The 26,189-nt window shown below is 39.5% G+C and overlaps 1 long non-coding RNA gene across 1 annotated transcript in view; it reads left to right on the top strand.

Annotated features, from left to right (window-relative positions):
* Window positions 1-26,189, top strand: part of LOC148189158 (uncharacterized) — a 47,032-nt gene that overhangs the window by 2,291 nt on the left and 18,552 nt on the right. The window lies entirely within an intron of this gene.

Genomic DNA, 26,189 nt, shown 5'->3' on the forward strand with positions numbered 1-26,189 from the left:
TTTAAAAAAAAAAAATGTATATGCCTCTCTCTAAATGTGGAGGCTTTTATGAGTCTTTGAAGGCAGCACAGAGATCTTCTTTGATTCAGTAGCAGTTTGTGATTTGCAGTGTTGATAATGGATCTGTTGATTCATTCACAGCTGATCAGATCAATGGATGAGAGGAGCAGCCGCTCGCGAGTGAATGCAAACTTTTAGACCCAGCAAAATGTGGCACTTGTGGCAGTAGAAGTTTTAATTATTTTGGGCTGTCACAAAAAAATGGATGTGTGGGAAACCCTAAACTTCTTTGTATGTGTGTGATATTGTAGTTTGCTCTCTTTTTATGACATATTCCACTCTGCTGCCAGTCGGCTTGTCCATTTTGCAGCAATTGCATTTGGTCAATTGCTGCAAAAACCACCACATTTGTGTGAATGCGCTCATGGCTAGATTAGAATAAAAAAAAAAAAAACCTTGGTTGACTTACCAAGTCGATAACCACTGCTGTATGCTCAGCGTGATTGCAGTTGTCAGGCTTAGTGATGCTATACTTAGCAGGCCTCTAGCATACAAATAATGCATATGGACATCTCTCAAGCTTGGTGCCAAAGGACATTTGTTCTTGTTCACTTAAATTTTCATTTTTAACAGATTTTTTTTTAAAACTCTGCAATGCTGCACATCCATTTAGATTTCAAATCCCAAGAATCTCACTCTTTTTTATTACGCTGGCAAGAAATGCTTATCATTTATTCATACAAATCCAAGATCCTGACCACCACCAAATCCACTAAGTTGTAATTAGGTGCAAAGCTTGCCTGTCCATTATTTTGTATAAAAGACAAGCGTAAAGACCAACAAAGTAATGGTTGAGATCAGTGTGTCCTTGGCTGATAAAGTGGCAGAAAATTGTAAAAAGAAAATGTGAATTAATTTCAGTATAAACAGCTGGTGTTCCATTTAGGTACCATGTAGGTGATTGCCAAAGGAGAGGGGACAATGAGATGACATAATTCAAAGGTCAGAAGTCTAACATACAATGATGGAAAAAGAATATAAAAGAAATTGGAAATAAGGCATTTCTGTTTGTTTCATATATCAATTTGAGCAGCATTTTCATCTTGTTATGCCTCACATAGATCTGACTTTTTAGTCTCTTTAGCGGAGCAGAAGCATTTCAGGCAAAACAGAGGCAACACGGTAACAGAATCTTGGTTTATATTTGATTAGCACTGCTTAGTTTTACAGTTTGATCTGAGTTTGGTCTGAGTTTGTGAGTTTGTGAGTTAGAGAGAGAGAGGTCCAGTTCTGTCTCTCTTGATCCACATCTGTACTGTGTATCTGTGGTGGTAGCAGGCATACAAATATGAGGAAGTGCAATTTGTAGTTTGAGCAACAGCCTATTAGCCAGCAAAAATCCAAGTTCTTGGTGCTGGCAAGATGGGGGGAGTTTTACACAGTTCATTTTCTGATACTACCCACATTGTTTTAATACGAAGCTGGTTGAAAATCAGCAAAGTATCCCTGTAACCATTTCCAACCTCCTCACAGAGAGTGGAAATGTGTTGCTGTCTCATTGGCACTATGAAGAAAAGAGCCAATATAATGGCCTTTTATGTTTTGTTCAAAAACTGTATGATTAAGTATGGCCTGGTCTGATGGTACTGGAATGTTTTCTCCTGTCATTTTGAATAAGGTTGCTGGATTCACATTTTTGAGGTTTTCCGCACGCAACACAGGCAGTGCTATTCACATTCAGTCAAGCTTGGACACCTGTCACTCACAGCTTTCTTATTTTTTTACAAGACAGCTCTATTTTTAAATCATATTTTTCATATCCTCTAAAGGATTCTACAAATAGCATGCAAGGCAGGGTGCTGCAGATGCACTTCTTCAACATGCTACCATCGGACAAAGCATAGTTAAAAACCCCTTTGTTGGCAGAATAAATGTTTATTTTCTCCCCGTGCTAATTACTTATTAGTAGGACACATACGTTTTCCCTTAAGTGGTTTATACATCATTCCCCTCATTTTCAAAATTAATTACATCAGAGGTTCAAAGAAATGGTGAAAATGCTAATGTGGCCCACTAACACCACTGCTGTAGAAGCAGGAGAATTCAGGTCAGAAGAGAGCACTTCTTTAGGCACCACATCCAGTCTCTCTCTGCCAGTAGAGGAGGAGTACAGATCAAACTACATGCTCATGCAGAGCCAGATGTTTTAAGATAATTAACACTAAAATGCTGCTGCCTTTGACGAGATCTTGCAATTTAGACAAATTACCCTCATTACTGCCCATTTTGAATGGTCAGTATTGGGGATTATGTCAGTGGTTATGTGTGCTTTGCAGGGATTCAGTGCAATCAACACTTGACTGTTTCATACTTATTACAGAAAAAGCTTGGTTGAATAAGAATAGTACAAAACAAAGGAATGTTTGTGCTGCCTGACTGATTTCACACATTTAGAGATACAAAAACAGTCACTTCCTTCCTGATGTTGTCCAGACATAGCACATGCCCTAAAGACCCTGGATGTGCAGCCATCAAGATTGTCACACTGCTACAGCATGACAATGTATTAATCACATATTGTGTCCTGCAAGTGACAGGGAGAGAGTGCACTGAGCGAAACAAGGCCCTCGGTGGGGATTTGCCAGCGGGCCCGTCCCTTCAAATGGCATGTGATGATAACCTCCTTGTCTTCTGCTCAGAGATTAACAACCAGGCGGGCTGTATGGATGGATATGCTCCGGTGGTGTGCTTGGACTTGAGAGGCATAGAGGTCAGAGTCTATCTAAACAGCAGATGGTTTGTTGGGCCTCTGTGGGAGTGTGCTAAAATGGATTGAATACACAAATCAAAGTCTGCATATGAGCACACTCTTTAGCCGTAATGGGGGGACAGTTGTAGGAAACTACATGAATGCACTGGAATCTGATTTAAATCTTACGCAAGTATGAATCCGCCGCTCCCAAACAAGAATGTAAAGTCGAAAAATATTTCACTATAATCACTATAATTCTTGGAAAAACAAGGGGGACAGTTTATATGAGTGTAGTCAGACAGTTCTTGTGGAGCACAGCAGTGCTAATTACACAGACTAAAGCCATAAACAGCACAACAATACAAAGAATGCAGCCTTCCTCCAAACTGCACAGCTTCCAATAACAGCTGACATTGAACCACCAGCAATTTGGCCCCTTTCCTAAACCAACCTAGTGTACAAAGGCGTTTTACTATCATAATAAATAGATTATAAACACAGACTTGACTATCAAAAAAAAAAAAAAGAGTGGCACGTGTCACCTTATTGTGATGTGAGTTGTGGCAGATGTTGTTTCCTAAAGCAGCTGAACCGTTCTATTAGGGGAAGATCAAAAATAAAGCTGGGTTTTAAAATGATATGCTCCTCTGAGCTCCATATTTCCAACATCTGTGGTGTAAACAATCATATCAGACAGGGCAATCATTACAGAAGGGGAGCATACATGTGTTGAAACAAGTGTTTTCATACATCATTAACACAGATGCAAATACACACACACACACACACATACTCCCACGTCCCTGAATGCAGAGCACATTTTACACATTGTCACATTACATACATAAACCTTGATGTGAATGCACAAGTAGTCAGGGGTTTCAATATATCGTAAGCCACAGAGCATGATATGAAGATATTGGAGAGTTCTAGACATTTTATTGAGGAACAATACTTAGGCAAATAAATCACAAACCACCACAAAGTTTCTATAGGGATAAAGCAATATTAAACTGTCAGTTTCTGTACTTCAGCTACTCTGTAGTGTTTGGTTTCATGCCATTGTGAAAGCAATTACTTTGCGGTATTACTACTTGGCTATACAAACAATAAGGGTACCGTCTATCACAGTAATGGAGGTCTAAATGTAAGCTCTTTAATTGGAAGGTATATCCAAAATCCAAATTTATTTTTAAAGCACATCAAAAACAACAAGGGTTGACCAAAGTGCAATACAATCAAAAATAAATAATTAATATTATTATTATTGTTATTATTATTATTATTATTAATAATAATAATAATAATAATAATAATAATAATAATAATAATAATAATAATAAAATGGTGATGCAAACCCATTGTGTACTCATATAGGCATGTCTCTCATTTGGTACTGATTTCCTATCTGTGAGCAGTTCCTTTATACCCTCTAAATTACTGAAGTGTTCACTTTTTTCCAGTGATTTCAAGGTAAATAAAAAATACTTTTCTTTGTTGTAGTTCACCATGCTGAGACATCACTTACTTAAAGATGAGTTTTGTAGTCTTTCTGCTTTATACAGCATCACAGGGATCTTTAAATTGCACTCTGCCAAAGATAGTCCTCTTGAAGTGCAATAAACAGTAATGTAATGAGAAGCTGATACCGAACATAGACAATCAAAGTCCTGTGGGCAATGGCGGGCCATGCAAATTAGATTTAGCACAGTACAGCTCTAAGGGATGTCCCCTGGAGGCCAACAAATTATGGCTGTGTTTGTAGTGTTCTGCAAGTCACTCAACTTCTAATCTTGAGAAGTAAGCAAAGGGCATCTGCAGAATATTATCCCTTGAGTTACCTAAAGCTTTCTTAATCAAAACAACTTCTAATCCTGGTGTAAGACGCTGAAGATCTGTTGAGTATTACGGCACACCTGCAGCGCATACAGTAAGCTGACTTCTGATGTATAAAACCATCAGCGACAAGAGAAAAACCTGCTGCGGAGACAGTAAAAACTGCATACATGATGATGCTTGAACCTGAATGTTCCATATGTCTCATTTCTTCACAGCAGAGGGAACATTCCCATGGGGAAGCTCCCACAAAGACTAACAGACAGCCCAGTTCTTCAAAATGAGTCCTGAACATCTGATATTTCCACAATTATAAAGCAGACTCTAATGGCTTTGTGTTATTTTTCTCCTTCTCTCTTTAAAAAAACAAAAAACAAAAACCTTTTAAACACACTGAATATGAGCAAAGTTTTCTGTCAAAATAAAATGAAAAATAAAGTAAAATAGAAAAAGAGTCATGCACTTACCTCAATTTCTGTCAAGAGACACACGGCGTTCATGCTTATGTTTGCTTACTTTAACTAAATGAATGTCGCTTTGATTCATTTCAGTGCTGTTGAATCAATTTCATTTTTGCTAATTCACTTTGAGACATCATTTATATTAACGGTATTATACGGTATTATGTTAAATTATTTCAATACAAGCAACTTCACATGTGGATCATGACACTTTACACTTCTTTCATTAAGCGTTACATGTATATGTAAATGTGTATATATATATGTGTGTGTGTGTGTGTGTGTGTCTTTTTTTATATTTCATTTCTGCTGTTGACACTTACTGTAGGCTAAATCATTATTTAAAATTAGTAAAGGGATGGATAGAAATGTCATCCTTCCTCCACAAGAACACGTGCAGCAGTGATGTGGGTGGGTACATGGAAAATTTCCCTCCACTCCAATTATCAGATAATTCTGATACAAACACAGTGAGACTTGGCGTTGCCAAGGCAGATATTTACATGACACAGAGGCCTGTGGTCCTCTTCCACTCTCTGTCTGCATCATCCGTCTCTATTTATTTACATTTGCAGTAATGAGGCCCTTTTACTATTTATGTGTGCTTAACCTCCTGGCGAGCATGTCCACGGCACGACATTACTCAGTGTGATTTTTATTTTCCCCCATGAAAAAAAGATGGATGAATTGTTGGGTTGTATGTATGGTTGTTGTGGTGCCTGCTTTCATAGTATTGCCTTACTGCTGTTATAGTGTGACATGAATTTAACAAGGTCTGGATGAATCTGTAGTTGGAAAGCCTAGCACAGCTCAGTGTTAGTTGTCAAGGAGGTTTAAATTTCTGAAATGTAAGCCGAATACACTGTTGCACGCTACTTCCCAGAAAATATTGTAAAATGCATTAGAAAATATGATAAATACAAAGACACTTTTTTAAGATCTAATTCTTGATTCATTATCAAATGTGAGTTAGAAAATTAACTGTAGCAGACAATTTTTTGAATTGCTTCACTTGAGCTGGGTGGAGTGCAAACACCTGCACACCCGGTATGACCCAGTTCTTTAAAGTAGGGTAACTGAAACCAGAATGTCTGCTGAGACTTCTTTCACATAAATTGGTTGGCCGTGCCACTGCCATAGTTTATTATGTTTTCATGCACATGGTGATGCTGCAAGAGTGGGTGTAGCCAAAGTCTGTTTAATTCACTACCATGATATACTTACAGTCCTCTATAGAGCGTTTGATTGCTGTTCTGTTGCTGGGGGGACAGCTTTGGTCCCCGTTTACTTCCAGTCAGCTGCTGCATTAATAAACATTCAAGCAGGAAATGCACTTTAATTACCACACCACTTTCTGAGAGTCTCCTTGCCGTTTTATAACCTTGGTAACCTGTGCCAACCTCAGCCCTACTGTCCCATTGTTTCAACAGCCCAAAATCCCGAAGCTCTGTTAGTCTTAAAAAATGTTCCACTGGGCCAAAGCCCTGTTCTCTGAAAAGCCTTTGTCCCCAAAACAAACACCTCTCACTCCAAAATAACTTTTTAAAAAAGAAAAAAAAACACACTCCCTGCAGTAAGACAAATCAATCGCCAGTAAAAAAAACTGTTCGCATTTTACATGTTTGCAAACCACAGATACATTTAGGCACAAAACTCACTTGGTTGATTGAGATGAACCTCATCTGATTTTGATATTTCATCACATCTCTTGTGGTAACGTTACTTTGGCTGTTAAAATGAAAACCTCAAGCAAACTTGTTGTGTTGTGTTGTGTTGTGTTGTGTTATGTCACAGGCTTTGTCACCAGTTAATGCTCATGCTTAGCTAAATGTTAAAATCAGCATAATAGCAAGCTTACGTTCAGCAGGTAAAGTATTTATGCATGTACCAAATTTCTTCGCGCGCCATTCAAATTGGTTTTGAGACATGTCAGTTTGGATCAAAATGGTTCATTGACCAACTGACTCTCTGGAGGCAACTGAGAAAAGGCCAAACCATGTTGTACTCATAACAAAGCTCAATAATCATTTAACATGTCATCCATTGGTTATGGTACTCTTACCATAATACCACATATGGTGCTACCTAAATTGCAGATCAGCAGCAAACTAACCTCTAGGGAGTTATTTCTTACTTAATGGCTATACAAAGCTGCCTTAGTTGCTGTCAACTGTTATGAATGTTGTCATCATTACTGCATTGCATTGTGGGATATTTGTGCCGGTGTTGTGTCCAGTGTTTGCATACTGTAATATATCACTGAAAAAGATATGCAATTCCTGCACCTTTGGTTTCATACAAAGGTTTCGGACATAGCTGCTAAATAATCTCACATGCTGTTTCACACTAACATATAACATATAAATATGGAGTGTCACATGCTGCCTGAGACCCACTCAGAATGATTCTGTTTTCAAGTTTGAAACAATACCTAACACTCCTGCTTTAAGGCAGAACATATTGCTTTAATTAACCACAAGAAATGGTGTTTGAGGTTTTATGAAAGAAATGTGTTTGACAGAGCTCAGGACATATCCTCCTACCTGCTCCTGATGATTCAGTGTGTGAAACTAAAATCTGTGAAATTCGGTTTAACCATTGTGATTGGCAGAAAACCAGAAAAGGTCATGCACCTATTTGGTGAAATTTCTGTTCTACATTGGAAGATTTGGCTAATTAATTAAGGATATCCACACTGTCTGACCCCTTGCTTGATTACACATGCAGATGCAGACTGCAGATGGAGTGCACATGTTAATCCTGCTGCTGTATGATGACTACAGGTATTTAATCAGCTGAAAGGGAAAAACCTTATCCATCATACATGTTGTGTATGATATGTGAAAAAAAATCAACAATTTATCTAAGCCAGCACAGATTCTGTCTTAACTGTATCGGAGATTATGATGTTAATTTAAATGTGTGACAAGACCAAATGAGTTAAAGTGAAAGAAAAGGCCCTGTCTGATTTAAGAAGGGGGTGTGTCTGTGTGTGTGTGTGTGTGTGTGGGTGCGTGGGTGCGTGGGTGTGTGCGTGCGTGCGTGCGTACGTGCGTGCGTGCGTGCGTGTAGCGGCACTTTCTTGCCTAAATGCTTTAGACCAGTGCGCAGAAGCTGGGTACATTCAGTGCCACACAGGTGCAAGTGTAAAGAATGGACTTGCACAAATAAAAATGATCTTGCCACTGCATATGCACCCCTGCAGAGTTTGCACCTGTGCAAAAATACAGCCTTGATTTTGCCACAATTGCAGACTTCTGCACGTATTTAAGTGATCTAAGCATCGGCCAAACTGTGCAGAAGTTTGCTGGTTTAAGTGTCTATGGCTCACTCCCAATCCCCTGATGTAATGCTTAATGGCAAGCATCAAGAAAATAGGACGGACTTTCATTTCAGCCAACTATGAAAGAGAAACGCTCAAACCAAAATGCCACTCGGCTGGTAGTTTTTGAGCAGTCTAGATTAGGTGTATTCTTGCCTTCAGCAAGGACAGATACTGTCAGTGCAACAGATTCCAGATCTCTGTTGAGCCGACAGTGTCTGTCTACAACTACAAAAGCAAGTCTGGTGCCAAGGTCTTGCTGGTGCCTTGTGGCTATCAGATACATATTGCTATTCAAATCTTATATTTTGTTGGATTAGTTTGTAGGCAAGCAGGAAAGCTGGTCCAGTTTTTTTTATATCATTTATGTCTCCTCAGCCCCCCCTCCCGTTTCAGTGTCTTATATACTTCACTGCAGGTGACAGTTTAAGAATTGTAGATTCTAACATTAAAGACCTGCCTTCGGAGAGGCAGCCAGACAGATGGTTCACTAAAATCAATTCAACTTTATCAAGGTAAGACAATGGATTAAAGTCAACAAGACACTTGGAGAGCAGACTGAGGACAGAATGTTAATGCGCCTGACGGTTATGGCGGAGCTTTTATCTGATGGTTGGAGGTTTGACCGCGTAATGTCCACTGCGCTTAGCAACAATCAACTCAATACCGAATCCCCCGGGGTGGCGGTGAGTGGACTTGATTTGTGTTTGTGTGTGCCTTGCGTGTGTCAATGGACAAACTCAAGAGTAAAAGCCATTCTGTAATCTAACAACGTACATGCAGGATGGATAGAAAGGGAAAACCTTTGTGATAGCAGGATGGGTATCTCATGAATTTTCAACATGGCACCTCTCTCCCAGTGTTCCTAACCTTGTGTATTTGTAAAGGTTCTTTCATCACTTAAGTCAACTGCACCTACTGATAACTAACGGAGTATATGCAACCTTCTTTTTGCATAAAACTGTCTTGTGTCAGCTGGCTGCCATGTGCTGTCAGAGAAATTGAGCATTATAGTCATAGATATGTCAGTTTCAGGGAAAAAAGGCTTATTTTTATTAGCCACTCAACAGCCTTTACCATAATAAGACTGTCTGAACATAAAGCATGGTGGCACTGGTGGGTGGCAGGGTTGTGTTACTGAAACCAGGATACAGTAGAAGCAGTGACTTCAGCAGTCTGGTCTAAGAGAGAGCTGACGATGAGATAAAAGTAAAAATTGCAGCTGCATTTACATTTGATTCACTTGTCACCTTAATTAATTCAGTTTGAGTCATCAAAGAACTGTTCTCAGGGAAGCATGAATGAGTTCTGCAATGAGAGTCTGCAAAACGTTCTCGTTCATTATACGAGCAACTGGCATTCAGAGATGGTAGAGCCAGTGCATTATCTCCCACCTGAGAAAGTGCATCACAGTGGTAACTTTTAAGCTTGAAATTATGAACTGTGACAACAACAACAGGATGAGCGAGCTCTAACCCAGCTGCACTGCTGTTTTTAAAGCTGTTAGAAAGCCAGGTAATGTTTTCTTTTGGAGTGGAGGTCATGACTGTGCAATATTTATATGCGCTTGGATTCAAATGTGCATAGACTCATGGCACCAAAAAAGGAGAGGGAGAAGGAGTTTGTGAGAGATGCCGTTTTTCCATTGTGTCTGCGAAACACAAACATAATATGAAAAATGAATAAAACACACACAGTAGGAAAATTGGGTAAATGAATATTCATGCCCTGGATTGCTCTAACAAGCGCAGTGAGTCTTAAATGTCTTTTCACCATCTACAGCCGTGCATTCAGTTCTCTTTGTATGCTAACTGCATTTGCCTGATTGCTTTTTCTGTTTGTGAATGGTTTGTTTGGAGAAAGGCCTTGGCATGGGGTATAAGGCATCACTTAATCCTCAGGCAATGAGAAAGAAAGGATAAGAAACAATGTGAAGGCATGGCAGAATAGGCATGCAATGATGCTTCTCAATGGTGATCATTGCGGCATTCTCTGGCACAGCATGCTGAATGGATTTTCCGGTTATACTGTATGCCTCAGTTACTGCCAAAAGCCAACCGAATGAATTGACAGAATGTGTCATTTAAATGTGACCTTTATTGACGATGTATGCTCTTCTGGGCGGATACAGACTTTGGTTGTTGTTGTTGTTTTTTTTTCTTTTTGGTTTTCTTAATGAAGGTTGGTGCATTCAGCAGCGGAACAAGATAAGGAATTGCACTTTCCTTTCTGTTGCCATTGTTGTTCAATTACAGCCGCTGAATTTACATAAAGGGCTTCATGCATTCATTGACTTTAAACATCCATGTTAGCACAGCAAGCAACCCAGTCCAGGGGCGGAGTAGTTATTTTCCCGACGCAGGGTGTCCCCAGCTGAAACTGAATGCAGCTGACTTATTTCACCATCCGTGCAAGTGGTTAAGCTGTATTTTGAGCAATGGCCAGGCTGCAGCCAATAACATGCCTATATTACTGTGTCCTGCATGTTACTACAGCACCACTGGAGCAGTAAGTTTTTCTTAATTTTTCTACTATGAGGCATTTTGTATAAACCTTAAGAAAATGTTTGGTACAATGGAATCCTTTGAAATGGGTTCATTCGCAGTGACTAACGGCTTTATTTATGTTTGGTAAATCATTTAGCAATGCTTTATCAGTTATCAGCCATTAATAAAAAATTTTTTTAAAAAACAGCAGGTTTTGTGAAAACCCCATTTGGCTGATAAATGAATTGAATGAATGAATTGCAGTATATTTTAGGTAGCTCTTTAATCTAGGGAGGACACCCCAATAGTCAATTTACCTAAAAACTTGTGGAAACGAAACAGTAAAGCATCTGAACTAAATTAATTAATTAACATCCACTTTATTTTCAAGTTACAAAGATTTATAAACTGATTTTTGCCAAGCAAAAAAGATAAACATCAGTGAAATGTTGTAGCTTTTTTTTAATTTCCCCTATGAGTGCGCTTAGAGGAGATAATGCAGTTGGTTGTGTGTATCTGTCTGTCTGCGGACTCCAGTAGGGACAACAAGTTTTCCTAAAATGGCTCAACTAAAAACAACAAGCCCAACCTTGTCTGTTGCAAGAGCAAATTTTGGCCTTAGTCATGGCTCAAAAAAGGCATTCATAGTAAAAGTGTGGACTTATTTTGTAACTGGTGCATCTGCAGATTAATTTCATACTTGGCATGTCATGATCCCTTGAAGTTAGGTACGTGACAAGATGAATCAGTCCCTGTTTTTGTTATCTCCACCACCATCTTGACTGTAATGAAGCCAGGAGGTACAATTTTTCCAGGCAGATTTTGCTGATTCTGCCATTTTTTCTTGATATTTGTGCCTCTACCATAAGTAAGTAAGCAGGCTATCCAGTTAAATGATCCCTTTATGTGTCTGTTTTAATTGTTTTTGTTTATATTTCCCACTTTGTTGTGCTATAGCCCACGGACAAATTGAAAACTGTTGAAAGCTCAGTTATGAATGGCATGGATCAAAGATTTGTGGCTGTTTTACAGTTATTAAAAATACATTCATCTGCATACTTGAATTGCATCCATATTACAGAGTGCCATATTAGCAGGAAAAGTCGCCAAAAATTGACTGGGTGAGTATTTTTATTGGCTTCTAAAATGTGCTGCAGTGTAAAACAAGGATTGTCTATTGCAGCCATGTCCAAAGTCCAGCTTAGGGACCAATCATGGCCCAAAGACCAATTTTTAAACTATCTTTGTCTTGTTTTTTTTTTGTTTTTTTTAAATATACTATATGATTAACACAATACTGGTTAATTAAGCAAAGATCACTTTGCATTTATTTTCATTAACCTCAGACTAACAAGGCAATACAATCATACAGTCTGTAAACATTTACCAGGTAGGAACTATGTTGGAAAAACTAATTTGTTTTTAATGAACCGATGGTAAAGAAGCTCACTAACTGTTACCTATGACTAGATATTTCCTGCAGTGTAGCAGACACGGCCATTGCAAAGAAGCATAAAGTCGACAGTGAGGGTTGTGTCTTTCAGGGGCGGTGGGAAGTTGTTTGCTTTTTCACTTAAAGATGGAAATATTGCATTTGTGTTGTTTGTATCTGATTTCTCTTTTTTAATAACCCATTATTAGCAAAAGCAGGTGGCCCTCAGGTTTTTCGACATTATCTAATGTGGCCCCCATTCAAAAAAGTTTGGACAGCCCTGGTCTATAGTGTCCACAATCGGTCAGGATGGCTACCAGCTGTAGATATGCACCCTTCTGAGTGCACTTTTCTAGTTCTAGTTCTTTCTAGTTCTTATCACTTTTTCATGAAGTGTTTTATTTATTGTGTCTCAACCCTGTTTATTGGATACAGACCAAAAAAGATGCCTACCACATGTCCACAGCTGTGATGCACTGTGGGCTAGAATTGTTCCTGATGCATTTACAAGTGCTCACTCTATCATTTCATCATTTGCAACATCGTTGTTTAGTTTAGGAGCAGTTCCAAAGCTACCCATATTCAGATAGGCTGCCTCCAGCTGTATCTGCCTCCTCTGCCCTTGACGTCCATGTTCTGCATATATAATCCTCCACTCACCCCCTCACTTTGCCTTTGCACAACACTCCTCTCTTACTGTCAAGAGCGTCTCTGCGTGTGAATTTTACAGGTTCAAAGATCAAAGCAGAGAATCCCAATGGAGATAAAGACAGAGAGAGAATGAAAGTGAAGATAAAGAGAGTTTGAAATCCCCTCTAGTCTCCATATTTAGATGTTTGTCATCACTTTGTTTATGTGTTTTACTGCAACCTTCTTTTCTTCTGAGCTTGCCGAGGTTTTGCACCCCGCAGCCTTGTTTGGACTGCTTAAGTAACCTGACAGCTACTTAGTCATGACATCAACAAATATTTACCCACATCCAGCTGCTTTTTTGTCACAAATTAAGTGACAAACACTTTTTGTCAATTTGAAATCCTTCATTTTTACAGCTAGAAAAGGTTAAAAAAAAACTTGGGGAAAAAAATTGCTTGAGACACAATCAGTAAATTATATCAAATAGAAAAACCTTAGATCCTTATGAGATTTTTATTAAAGTTAATGGTTTCTCTCTTGTCTTTCCTCAAGGTTATCAGTAATGTGCAGATTCCTGCATTACCATAGGGCCATGGGTTCACCAGTGCATGAGTAAATGAAAAAGATGCTATCAGTTTCTACACTGGATTACATGTATGTTCAAAATGCAACTGTCAGGTCTTAATACGGTGTTAGATTTACCCTGATAGAAATTATTGTGAATTTAATAACACAGACATATGGAGTTAATAATGTCTGCAGCTGCAAACAGCAGCTCTATAGCTCACTCTATCGGCCAGTCTATTGGTTATCCACAAAAAAAATTCTACAATCTGGTGGCCAAAGTTTTTGCCATCAGAGGCTAAAATTTGGCATTTAGGTCGAGTGTATGAAGGTGTATGTTTGTGGTCATGCCAGTTGGCTAATAGGGAGGGGGTGACAATTGGAGTGGCCTCTTGCAGAGAAATTCCTAACTTTCAATAACTTCACAGACTTGGGGAAGATTTAGTAAAAATATTGGTCATGAGCCAAAACAAGAGCTTAAGAATTGTTCATGCCACTTGACAAAAAGGGGCAACCTGTAGATGCATGCATGTACTTGATCACATTTAAACCTCATTTCCATGCATAAAACCCCGCTAACCCCCAGCTTTTCAATGCAATGGGAATAAGAACAATCATTATTTACATTCGTGTCAGGTATTTATCACCTCCAGCTCTGATCAGCATTGATGGAAACGCAACACCTGGATGAAGGCGATAATTTAAGCTCCTTAACTGGCGAGATGCAATAATGCGTCGCCATTAAATACTGTCCATCGCCTCCCAAGCAGAGCTAAAACATCGATCCAATTTAGTCTGCACCAAGTTTGAAAGAGAGACTGAATACATAAGAGATATAAAGAGAAGTAACCACTGTAAAGTTTTCACAGTCCTCGGTCCATGTCACTTTCAATGGTTTAACTTTTTCCGTCCGACACACCAAAACAAAACCAAACACAAATAAAAAAAAACACCCCTGTCGGTTGCAGGGAGGTGTACAAGCTCTGCTCTGTTGGCAATGGGAAACGTCAAACTATTTTTAGCAGGTTTACCTGTTTTTGAAAACCCCATTTGCATGTGTTAATTTTGGTGAGAAAGGGGTATTTGTGTGAATTTACCCTTGTTTTTTTTTTTTACCAGCTAGTTGTTTTATTTATATGAAGAAAAGAAATATAGATGTATTTCAGCTTTTGTAAATTTCAGTGTTTTTTGGAAGAGATATGCATGTAGATAGTACATACACACTTCGTTACTGCAGTGGGAACTGTCAGTTCTGTGTCTGTTTGACTGGACCTGCACAGCAGATGGTGCTGAGGAATGGGCAGGGAACATTTGGTCTTAATTAACCTTTCTTTTCTGTAGTGTCGTTAATGTCAATCGGGTGTTGTCACCAGAGATGAGTTTGGGCTGAAGAGAACAGGTCAGGGTGCAAACAGAGAGATGAACAGTGTGAGGCGATCCTGAGTGTCAGAGAAGTAGACAAGTGAACAGTGATTCAGAGAGAGGAGGGTTGAAGGTCAGATCAGAGGAAGAGGAATATGTGGAGAAAGGCGAAAGCATTCTTTGACCTTGCTGTGGGAATGACAGATGAAGAGCTGGAGTTTGTGGTTGGTTAGATGTTTGTTTGCACTATGAAATTCATGTTGCTGCCCTGTGGTAACTGTGAACTTGGCTACATGCAGGCTGAACTTTTGACCCGCATTTGATGAACAGAAGTTGTTGTTTCGTAACAAGACAGAGGAAACAGATTAGGAAAAACAACTGCGTCAGTCATCTCTGAAATGCCACGGTCTTGTTCTGCCTTATATCACCATAAAGTAGGGCAGACAATGTTAATGGCTTTTCTTAAATTGGGAGATTGAAGTGTTTGTCAGCTTCTCCAGCCAAATCCCGGGGCAAAAACATAGATTAGAATGTGCACATCACAGTTTCCGCATCAAAGAAATCCCAGCATTTGCAAAGTACATTGAGAAAAACACGCTTTATATAAAGAAACTAAAATATACATAATTCAATTCATATTGGTCAATATATCTCCAACCAAAACAGATTTTTGATCAAAATCTGTATCAGAAAACAGTTGATGTGCTGATGTTGTTTGAACTTTAAAATTCAAGATGTGTAACACTAGAAATTTGGGAAAAGGGTCAGGATTTGAAAATACACCCTCCTCCTGCAGCTCTCATCTCTCTGCCCCAAGCCCCTTCCACCAGTCGACCACGGGCATATGCATGAGCCTCATACAGTAACCCAGTGTTTCCTATACATTGATTTATTTAATTTTATTTAATTGTAGAGTTGCACACAGCACAATTGCTCAGCCCTCCCGGGCCTCTCTCTCTCTCTTTCTCTCTCTGTTTATCAGATAACAAATGAGACAAGTAGCAAACTACCACTAGCCACCACAATATCCCTTCGCCTGTGGCCTGCTTTCTCGGGAGGAGAACTGGCAACAGCTCGAAGTCAAACCTTTGATCAGCGGCTGCAGCAATTTGAATTCAGCCAGCACAAACCCTGCAACACCGGGTGTCACAGCGAGCAGGCTGGTGGCCAGCAGCAGCACTGGGTCTAACCTGATAGCTGGTCCAGCAGGGAGTGTCTGGGGGAACGGAGTGTCCGTTCCCCCAGAGCTGGGGTATTCACTGGCTGAATTCAGGTTGCTGCGGCTTCTGACTGGGGGTCCCTGTCTGGAGCTACTGCCCACTCTCCTTCTGCTGAGGTAGTCTGTAGTCTGGGAAGTGAGGCGAAGGACATGCTGTGATTCAAGGCTCTAGTTGGCTACATAAACATGGACATGAAGCCATGGTATCTGTCCTCAGTAAGAAAAACAGTGTGCATGATTTTCTTCATGCTGTCTTTTATATATTTATTCATCATGTTTTATGTTTTTTTTCTTTTTTTCTGAACAAGTCAAATATTTTGATTGGTGGAATGAGTTATGAAACTCGAAAGGTTTTGTAGCAAGAGGTGTGGATTCTGTAAATTAGCAAAATAGATTTTGAATTAAGCATTTAATTGAAAAACAAATAACAAAAAATCAAAACCCTAGCGACATCTATTTGTATGGTATGTACATATATGATTTAACAGAATATACCATATCATTTCAATGCTACCCCAAGGCATATTGGCATTTGATTTAGTCCATATTTGCGAACAGGTTAAAACCATTCCAGTTTTGCTGCTGGCTGATATGAATAGACATGCTGCCTCCAGTGTTCCCTCGTTGTGGTAATAGTGAAAGATTGATCTGCAAGACATGCTCAACAATTAATTCATGAATTGATTTTCTGCTTAGGATTAGTATAGCTGCAGTCTTTTAGAAAAGCTGTGGTGTCTTGGGCCTCAAGCAAATTTTGTTCCCTGATATAAGTCGAATAGAAAGGACACAAAGGTCAGGGAGAGCCAGAGTGACTGAAATGAAGGGCAGGCTGAGCATATGCTGAAATAAAGTGAACGTGTTCAACAGCCGATCCTACACCAACAGAAAACTGGGGCATTTCCATTGGCATCGTCGACACCTGATAAATTGATGAGCACTTTAAAATGCTTTGATCTAGATAATAAACAATAAAATAACTCACTTGTTTATCACTCAGTTGAAATATATATTATCCGATGAAGCAGCACCTGTACCACTGGTGGTGCTAAATCATGACGGGCCTGTATGCAGCATTTTTAATGGGTTCATCTGCATATAGAGATATTGTTGTTTTTCATAGTCTGGTGAAAGGAATTCAGCAATTACTCTGCTGCAGTGATGACCCTTGCATACTCTGACTGGTTTCCAACATTTTAATATGCTATAACTGCAGCACATTCCCCAACATTTCTGATTGATTAATTTCATTGCATGCCTCGCCAGCTCAGGCCAAATGGACATAGAAGACATCACTCATGTTCAGTGATCAACACATGTTTTCTTCATTACACATCTCCTGCCTAACAAGGAAAGCCCAACAGCAAGCATACTCTCTAAATCCTGACTTATACGAAGATGGATGGTAATGACCAGCCTTTACCTGGATGTAAAGTATGCAGCTGCATGGAGTGCCCTTTCCTTCTGGCAAGTCATTAGGAGTGCATCATCAGGGTCTTCCCTCACACCTGGAAAAGCAGGTGCAGGGCCTTGACCTCGTAATGGAGTACAAGGTTAGCTCAGACAGTAGACAAATCCCTGTTTGGGAAGTCCAGGATGCAGTAGTAGTGGTAATAGAGTGTGTATGTGAAGCACTTTTAGAATCAAAGTCACTTTTGCTGTTTAAATTTGAAAGCAACAGACATAACTACTCTGCAGTGCAGAACTCATGCCAATTATAGACGACTGCAGCTTGAAATCATATTCGTTTGATAGGAAATATTGAGGAAACACATCACATCCAACCAATCAGGTGGATATTTTGCATGCAAAGTGTTATTGCCTCTCATGCAACTATAAATCATTTATTTAATTATCAGTTTAAGGGAGGCTTAGATTAAAGAACTAATTTGCATTATTGAGCATCAGACCACTCTGCTAGAAAATATATGAACTTTGTCAGAGAGATAATGACTCAGTGGAAGAAACAGCGCAACAAGACGGTGTCACATTTTTTACTGTACATCGTAAAATGAATCAAGGGCATAGATTAAGTTGCTCTAAAACAGGACGGTCCCATGAGGACAGATCGGTGCTGTGATGAAAACTAGGTTTACGTGAGGAGACGTAGTAATAGCTGTTGATTCTCAAGTGTCTATTTGACATTGCTTGTGGCCCTTAAGCACAAAACGCAATACTTATGCAAAGCACTAATCAAGTAGTATCAAATTTCACCATGCCAGTTTTGCTTAAGTGCTTTCTTGGCAGATGTGAGCATTTACTCTCTGTGTGTGTGAGAGTTTGTGTGTGTGTGTTTCAGAGAGAGATGGACAGACAGATTATTGTTCTTACCGCATTTTAAAATCGTCATTACCTAAGGAAATGTTACTCACGTGGCATTTGTATTGAACAGATACTCTCAATACTCCACTATCCTGACATGAATACAAAACAGCAGACCCGTGTCCTCAAGCCAGCCATTTGCCATGGCATCTGTGAGGGTAATGGGAGAGGACAAGGGGGGGTGTGACACTCATTGCATGCACCTCAGGCTATGGCAGGCATGCCTGAAGAGGTATTTGAAAGTGAACTGATTTAGGCTGCTAAGACTAGCGACCGTCCGTCACACCGGCGGCAAAGTAAATTTGAGAGAAATGGGCCCTTATAGATAGTGTATTGGTCCTGACTGCAGGCAGTCAGCATCCATTTATGCTAATGGTGAGACACACAAACCAAGATGCCTGCCTCGGGTCCTGCTTATTTCCCTTTTCCCCTCAATGTGCTGTTTCTGTGTGTTAAACCAGTCTTAAATGAATCTTTTTATTGTCCTTCCTATGCTCAGAATTGACCAGTTTTTCAGTTATAATTGAGTCCTGTCTGCTGTAAGACTTTTAATCACTCCATGCCTTTAAAGTCACCCAAACATGATCAATGATAAAACCACTGTGCACTTGCTATGATAGTTTTCCTATTGCGAGAGTGGTGGCGACCAGCATGATGGAAGCGCTACCCTTGGCATGGTCCTCTGCTTGAAATTGCAACAGAGCGCTCAAAGATCAAATTATTCCAACTTGACCTCATTTGGTGCTGACCTTTAAAAATGCAACCAATGAGATAACAGCTGTAAACGATGTTGCCAGAATGAGTTGCGCATCATGCAAGCAGGGGCAGTCGAGAGTGATAAATAAAAAAGTTATCCTTAAGAAATACAAAAACAAACAAACAAGTGCAACAATAGATGTAAGAGACGTTTACGATTAACGAAATAGAAAAGAGCACAGATAAGCAAAAGGGAACAGTGTGTGAATATATATTCAAAATAAGAACGGAGACAAGGGGAAGGTGACACATGTGTTTCCCCAGTTTCATACCTGTGTTTACATTTGTAAACCTTCTTAACATTTTAACACAACAATAAAAACATACCGCAATCTAACAAGGAAAAATAATACATGGGAAAATGTCAGCAGTCAGATGGTTTTACCTGCTTTCCCAGGTAGCATCCATGACCTGGCCCAGCATTGGCCCAAACATGGCACACAGGAAGAAATAACTCCAACCATAATGAATTCCTCCTCAGAATGGGGCAAAATAAATATGACTGCTTGTACTGCCACACCAGGCTGTTATCAAAAATGGCCTGCCCCAGCATCAGCCTAAACTTGGCCCGTCAGACAGATAAGTCAGGTGATGCCTGGTTGCCCGATTTAGCTGAGAAACAGGATGAATAATAATAATAACAATCAGGCTCAATTCTAGCTACTTACACTGTCATCAGTGGGTTGCAAAATAGGCATTAAGTTTATAAATTCAGCAAATTCATAGTCCAATGAAAAAGTTAGCATAGGTGTTTATGTACGTTAGCTATGCCAGGCAGACACAGTGACAGGCGGTTTACTTTGTATCGCAAACATCTTGTCTGAAAGGCGATTGCCAGGGCCTTCTTTTGAAATAAACTCAAATGCATTGTAAACAAAACTTCTTTGAGGTTTAACCCACAAGAGGTCTGCAACAGCAAAAGTTGTTTCCTAAGTGACATATACCTGCGCTTTGTTTAACTCTTCTGCAGGTATCCGTGTTCTGCCTCCCAGTTAGTGAGGAGAAAACAATTCTTATCATGTGAGGGCAGCTTAAAAGCTTGTGTTTTCTTTTTGATTATTTTTTGAACTACTTTGATTGTTCTCAAGTCCCCTTCATATTTGATTTATGATGATATTTGACTAAATCTGATCTAATTTCACAATGTTGAAACACGACCCTGGGTTAACTTCATAAGTTAATATTTCATTCTCCCCAGCTGTAACTTTGGTCATTGAGACAGTGTTGATAGGCCATTATTAGTGAGTGATGGAGTGATTGCTAATGAGGAGGATAGAGTATGCAGCCAAGCCCTAGTTGATGAAGTGTGATAGATAAAGGAAGAAATTGCCCTGCTAATGTGTAATTGAGTTTGAAAAGACACCATCATCTTGAGGTGAGGGCCGATTATAGATGACCCCCTATTATTTTATTATTGCGGCAGCTTTTTAGATATGAGAATTTTCATGTTTTCCGTGTCACTTTCCTTTACGGTTAATAAGGGTCTTGAAGAGACAGGCCTGCTGAGGTTGTAATTTCATAAGTGATTGAAACATGCACAGGTGTTCATTTTTCTGTATGTCAAAACCTATTATATCCTGAATGGGACAGACAGGTTGATAATGCCATATAGTTAATGAGTTAATGATTGGTGAAACATATATCTCTTCTCTCTCTCTCTTAAACCCCTTAGCACTGCCATAAAAGATGAATAGTTTTAAATATGCGGGCATATTGCTCATATTGTGAGACAGGCATCACACTAAAACGAGACGGAGCTTAAAGGCAGTATATTTATTCAGGAAGCTGCTCATACGCGTTCACTAAATACACAATGTTTATGTTGCATTTGCAGTTAAATCACATAAGTAGTGACCGCACCGTTTTCTTTCTTCATAAACAGCCACTTAGCTTGATTACCTCCCACTCACTGCTCTCCTCCGCTCTCAGACCTGTCAAAGCCTTTTCCACAACAGCATCCCGCTGCTCCATTGTGACACTGTCTGGAAGATTAAATGTATAGATCACACTTTCCCAGGCCAGACCACCTGAGTGGCAATGAGTCTGGATAGCATCACCTCCCTATCTGGGCCACGCCACAGTAGACTCAGGTTCCAGACCGGCGGGAGTTGATCAGTCAGCGAGCAAGGCATTAATCTGCTGTGACACACTGACTCTCCCCTTGGAGGACGTCCGGCGCTGGGAAGCCGTCCAACAGTAGTGCCCATTGCTGCTAGAGTAATGCAGGGTGTCAGAGAAGCTGGCATGGATGGAGGGACAGGGTATGGAGGGATGGAGGTGAACAGACAGAGGGAGGGGGAGATGCTGAGATGCTGGATCAGCGGAAGAGAGGAGAGGGATATGGGAAGGAATAAGAGGGATGGAATGTGGCATAGAGCAGATAAGGACTATAAGTTAGTTTGAAAAGAAGCTGAGTTAAGCTGCAAGAGAGAGTGAAATCTTCATTGGCTGATCCTTTTTGCTATTTTGTGTTCAGATTCTGTGGGAAGTGACTAGACTATCTTTGCAGGGATCAGAATCTTGTTATAGCTGTATTACAGTTTTGGGTTCAAATAGTTTATCAGTCAAGCAGGTATCAGTACACCATGCAGTGTTTTCTCTCATTTCACAGAGGCAGTTTTCCCTAAAGAAACTACTATCAGCCCCAAAAAGACAGATCTTGCTAACATAGATGAACACACTGCGCTGTTTGTTTTTTGGTTTTTTTCTTCCTCTTTTTGTAAAATTATTGCTTATTAAGGATAAGCTTTTTTTTTCAAAGTAATTTAAACTATTTTTAAAGAAATCTCCCTCGTTCGTGGATGCATGCTTTTATCCATGGTGGAACATTTACATGAATAATGCAATTATTGTTCCTTTAAGTGGCTGTAAAAGATTTTATAAAAACAATGCATCAAATGACAATGTGAAAACAATGAGACAATGTAAAAGCGTTTGCTCGTACGGATGAACCAACAGAGGATTGTTACCCAAATGTGCAACTCTCTTCCTCTTTACAGTACTTTAAGTTTTAATTAACTGTTCAGCTGTTTTGGTTCACTCTCATGCTTTCATATGCAACTTTTTCTCCAACATAGAATGGGTATTGTTCCTGGTCCAGCACCTAATTTTGAACAGTTCAGAGCATTTTGGCCCAAAATAAATTGGTTCTGAACCTGAAAAGTTGATTCTTAGATGAAATTAAAAAAAAAAAAAAGAAAAATCAGATTTTCCTTGACCTGAAGTGCAAACCATGACAACATCAGTGGGCGTATTCATATTCTACAGGCCAGGAAAGAGGATGGAGTTTTTTTCATTAATATTTCTCAATGCATGTTTTGTTTTGTTTTTTTTGTTGTTTTTTGGATGAAAACAAATATCTGTCATAACAGAAAAATGCTAACAGTTAAACAGTGCAATACACTATCTTGCATAGGCTACATTTTACTTCCACTGTGCATTTTACATAACCTTGTGTTGAATACAGTGATTCCACTCAACACTGGCTGGTTCGCTAGATAGCAGCAAGGTTCCAAAAATCCTAAAAACAGAGCCAGTTCAATAATCAGAACTAATTTGGTGAAAATTTGTCAAAAGTGTCAATTTCAGGATCAGCTGTTTTAGGCAAAAAAGTTTTAAATCCCACTGTACATTAACTACTCAGCACCAAACTGCAATCAGACAAAATTGGGGACTGGTCAACATATAGTGAAGCATTTAACAGCTAAAGATATTTTCATTAGGAGTTGGTAGATTATTTAAAAAAAACCCAAACAGAATTAGAAGGAGGGTTGATACTGGTCTTACATTTGCCAGTGCAGAAACTGCTGGATGTGTCAAGAAGCAACTGTTTACCATTAAAACATTGCAAATCAAATTTTAACAAAGGTACAACAGGGATTCTTTAGTTTGGCAGCTTAGCTCAGAGGTGTTACCAAATCAGAGCTTTGGTATTTGACTGGGTACCATAAAATCCCACATAAGGTCAAAAACTAACAATATTTTTCATATAAACAGACTTACTCTAGTTAATTTTTGTCTGCATGCCTATTATTCGGATGTTGTGAGAAACAGAAAAAACATTAGAAAGCTGAGAATTCACAGTCGAAGATGCTGTTATTTCAGACAGTTATAAAACACATTATCAAATACCATATGTTGTATGGTGTTTCATCTTACAAAGTTCTTTGAATGAGCTCCTTGAGGACATTGCTCTTGATTTCATGTGGAATCACATGAGTCTTTCAACCAGTTCATGAATCAGTTTAATATTCTGATCCCTACAGGCCATCATCACAGTATGGCTTCTTCATGACAAGAATCACATCTAACACAGGATCCTGGATGCCACAGCTGATCTCAGCAAGGTATCAAAAAGCAAAGTGAAGTCGCTGATTGCATCGAGAAATGTTATATATTATTAATGATATGAAGACAACAAAGAGAAAGGGGTTTATTCATAATCTTTAAAATGGATTCCCCATAATAATAGTCACTACTCCAAAACAATTTTGCACCAAATATAGATGCATATACAATATATTTTTTTTTAGTTGCAATGTACTATTTAAAAAACTAGTACATGCAAAAGCAGTGCACCAAATATTAGATATTTAGCAAATCCTCTGGTTAACTGCATTTGAAACAGCTTCTCTCTTAATTTGTATGTATCCTTTCTAAATAGGTTAAAATTAGGTAATCGCTTTGGTAAATTTGTTGGAACAACAGCAGTTAAGACTCCTGTAAGGATGTTGTCTCTTAACTCTTTAAGTAGAATAGTCAGCCGCTGGATAAACAATGACTCACGATGCCTCAGATCAAAGCATATACACATGCATACATATACAGAGATGCATGCACATAAAAGGAAGAAAAAACATTCCTTTGTGCTTACACTGTTCTTTTATAATAAGAAAAACAATGAACAATATATAAAAGACCCCCCCCATACCTGGTTTAGAGGCACAGGTGTGCAATATGGGACAATGTGTCCATTTACTGGTAAAAGTCTGGACAAGACTCCCAAGTCAGTTGTGGTGTGTTAATGAAATGCTGTGCTAAGTGGTGGGATAAATCAAATAGCTCCTGTCTCCAGAGTCCCTTCTTCCACCACCGCCCAGTTCGTCTCAAAGGAATGCTGAGCATAAACATCAAAGCAGAAATTACATTAATCTACCACTCTGATGTTGAACTTTGTTCCAGAAAGTTTCTTTCATATGAAAATACAGAAGGAGTTCCTGTGCCTCTCTGCATGCTAATCATGCCATCCTCTAGTTTACATAATCAGTGTCCTGCACTGGAGCAGTGACACGAGCAGGGGAGGGTGGGAGAGTAATGGACAAATGCATATGCCGTACAGGGGATCAGGTGCAGTAAAGTCATGGTTGCTGCACTCCCCCAGGACTTGGAAGACAAAGGCTGAAGACCCGCCCCACAAATGTCAGAGAGAGCACCTGCTGCCATGAATAACTACGGAGATAACAGAGCGAGGACACATGCCCACCTGCTGGGGGTGGGGGGGCATGCAAAGGCCATGGTGCTTTGCAGAGGAGTGAAGACATTCAGGGAAACAGAGAACACATACACAGCATGGTGGTTAATTACCACAACATACTGCAACAAACAGAGATTTGCCCTAAGGGCTATAAATAATGTTTTATAGACATTTTTATTTATTTAAATAAAGAGGGTCAGGATCTTTTGCAATTGTACCCAATATTTATCCAACACAAATTTAGTCAAACGCAATACTGACATTGAATATGTTTCTGGTAACAAGGCGTTTTTCCTTACCGTGTCCTTCATGAGGTTACCAGAACGATCTCTTCTAATTGGAGATTGTTAAATTCATTGTGTAGTTTATAGAACTCATTTAATATTACCTGGGTCTGAAACCTGCTGGGAGTACAGCTGTCTGAGATTTCTTTGAGGTAATCCAGTGATTTTCAAGCACCTGCTGACAATGAGAGAACCTGTTTCTGATAGTCAAGTTACTGAGAAAGAAATGTAGAAAATAAAATTAAAATAACTTTAAGATAAGGAAGGAAAAGAATAGAAATCCAATTATAACTTTAGTTTGGTTCCACCAAAATGAAATTAATTCATAGTCTGCTGTTACTAATTTCTCTAAGGAGCGTCATATTCCCTGTTGGTGAAAAAGTGACATTGCCTCTTAAAGCTAAGTGTGGTCATTTGAAAATGAACAATGTGTAAACACCACATTATATGGTTTGGTATAAAAGACAGCAAGAGATAATCTTTAAATGATTAGAACATGTTAAGTTTCAGTAAGAGCTATAGTACAATAAACTACAATGATGTGAAGATGAAATGTTGCGGCATTGTGTTGGTGGAGTCACTTAAAGCAGTAGATATTTAGTGTCTTTTTACCAACCACGGGCAGGATGGCCATCAGGAATTTCGGGAAGACTACCGAATGGTTAGTTTTTTTGTTTTTGTTCTTTCAATTTCTGATGTAAGTAGTGACTTTTTGGTCCTTGGCCATTGTTCAGCCTGGCCTTCACAGCTGCAGAAGTACTGCAAAGCGGAGCACTGCATGTCACATCGGGCCAATCTCAAACTCTGAGGGCCCTATTTAGACAATCTATAGTGCATGCTCTAAAGCACATGGCACAAATGCGTTCAGGGCATGCCAAAGTCCATTTTGCCAGTTAAACGGCACATAGCTTGGGTGCCAGGTGCAGCGCACAGCGCAGAGGGGTTGTATTTAGACTCTTAATTAGTCATGGGTGTGTTTTGGCCAGAACATGAATTAACCAATCCGTGCATCATCTCCTATTCCCTTTAAAAACCAGGTGCGCCAGGAATTGGCGGATTGCAATCTAAATGGTGGGTTTGGCGAATTACAGATGCGAGAAGTGTTCTGCTGAAGAAACTGATCTGCTTGTGCGTGAGGTGAGGGCATGCGAGCAGATAATTTGCGGAAGCAGCAGATGTCCACAAAAGCAGCAGAGGTAAAGCACGCGTGAGAGGAAGTAGCGGTGCAGGTTCAATCATTTTGTGGAACCTCCAGAACGGCCTTACAATGCAGAAAAGTGTACAATGATG

This window comes from Plectropomus leopardus, chromosome 7 (genome assembly GCF_026936395.1).
Source record: "Plectropomus leopardus strain MGB_pleo_1.0 chromosome 7, ASM2693639v1, whole genome shotgun sequence".
NCBI lineage: Eukaryota > Metazoa > Chordata > Actinopteri > Perciformes > Serranidae > Plectropomus > Plectropomus leopardus.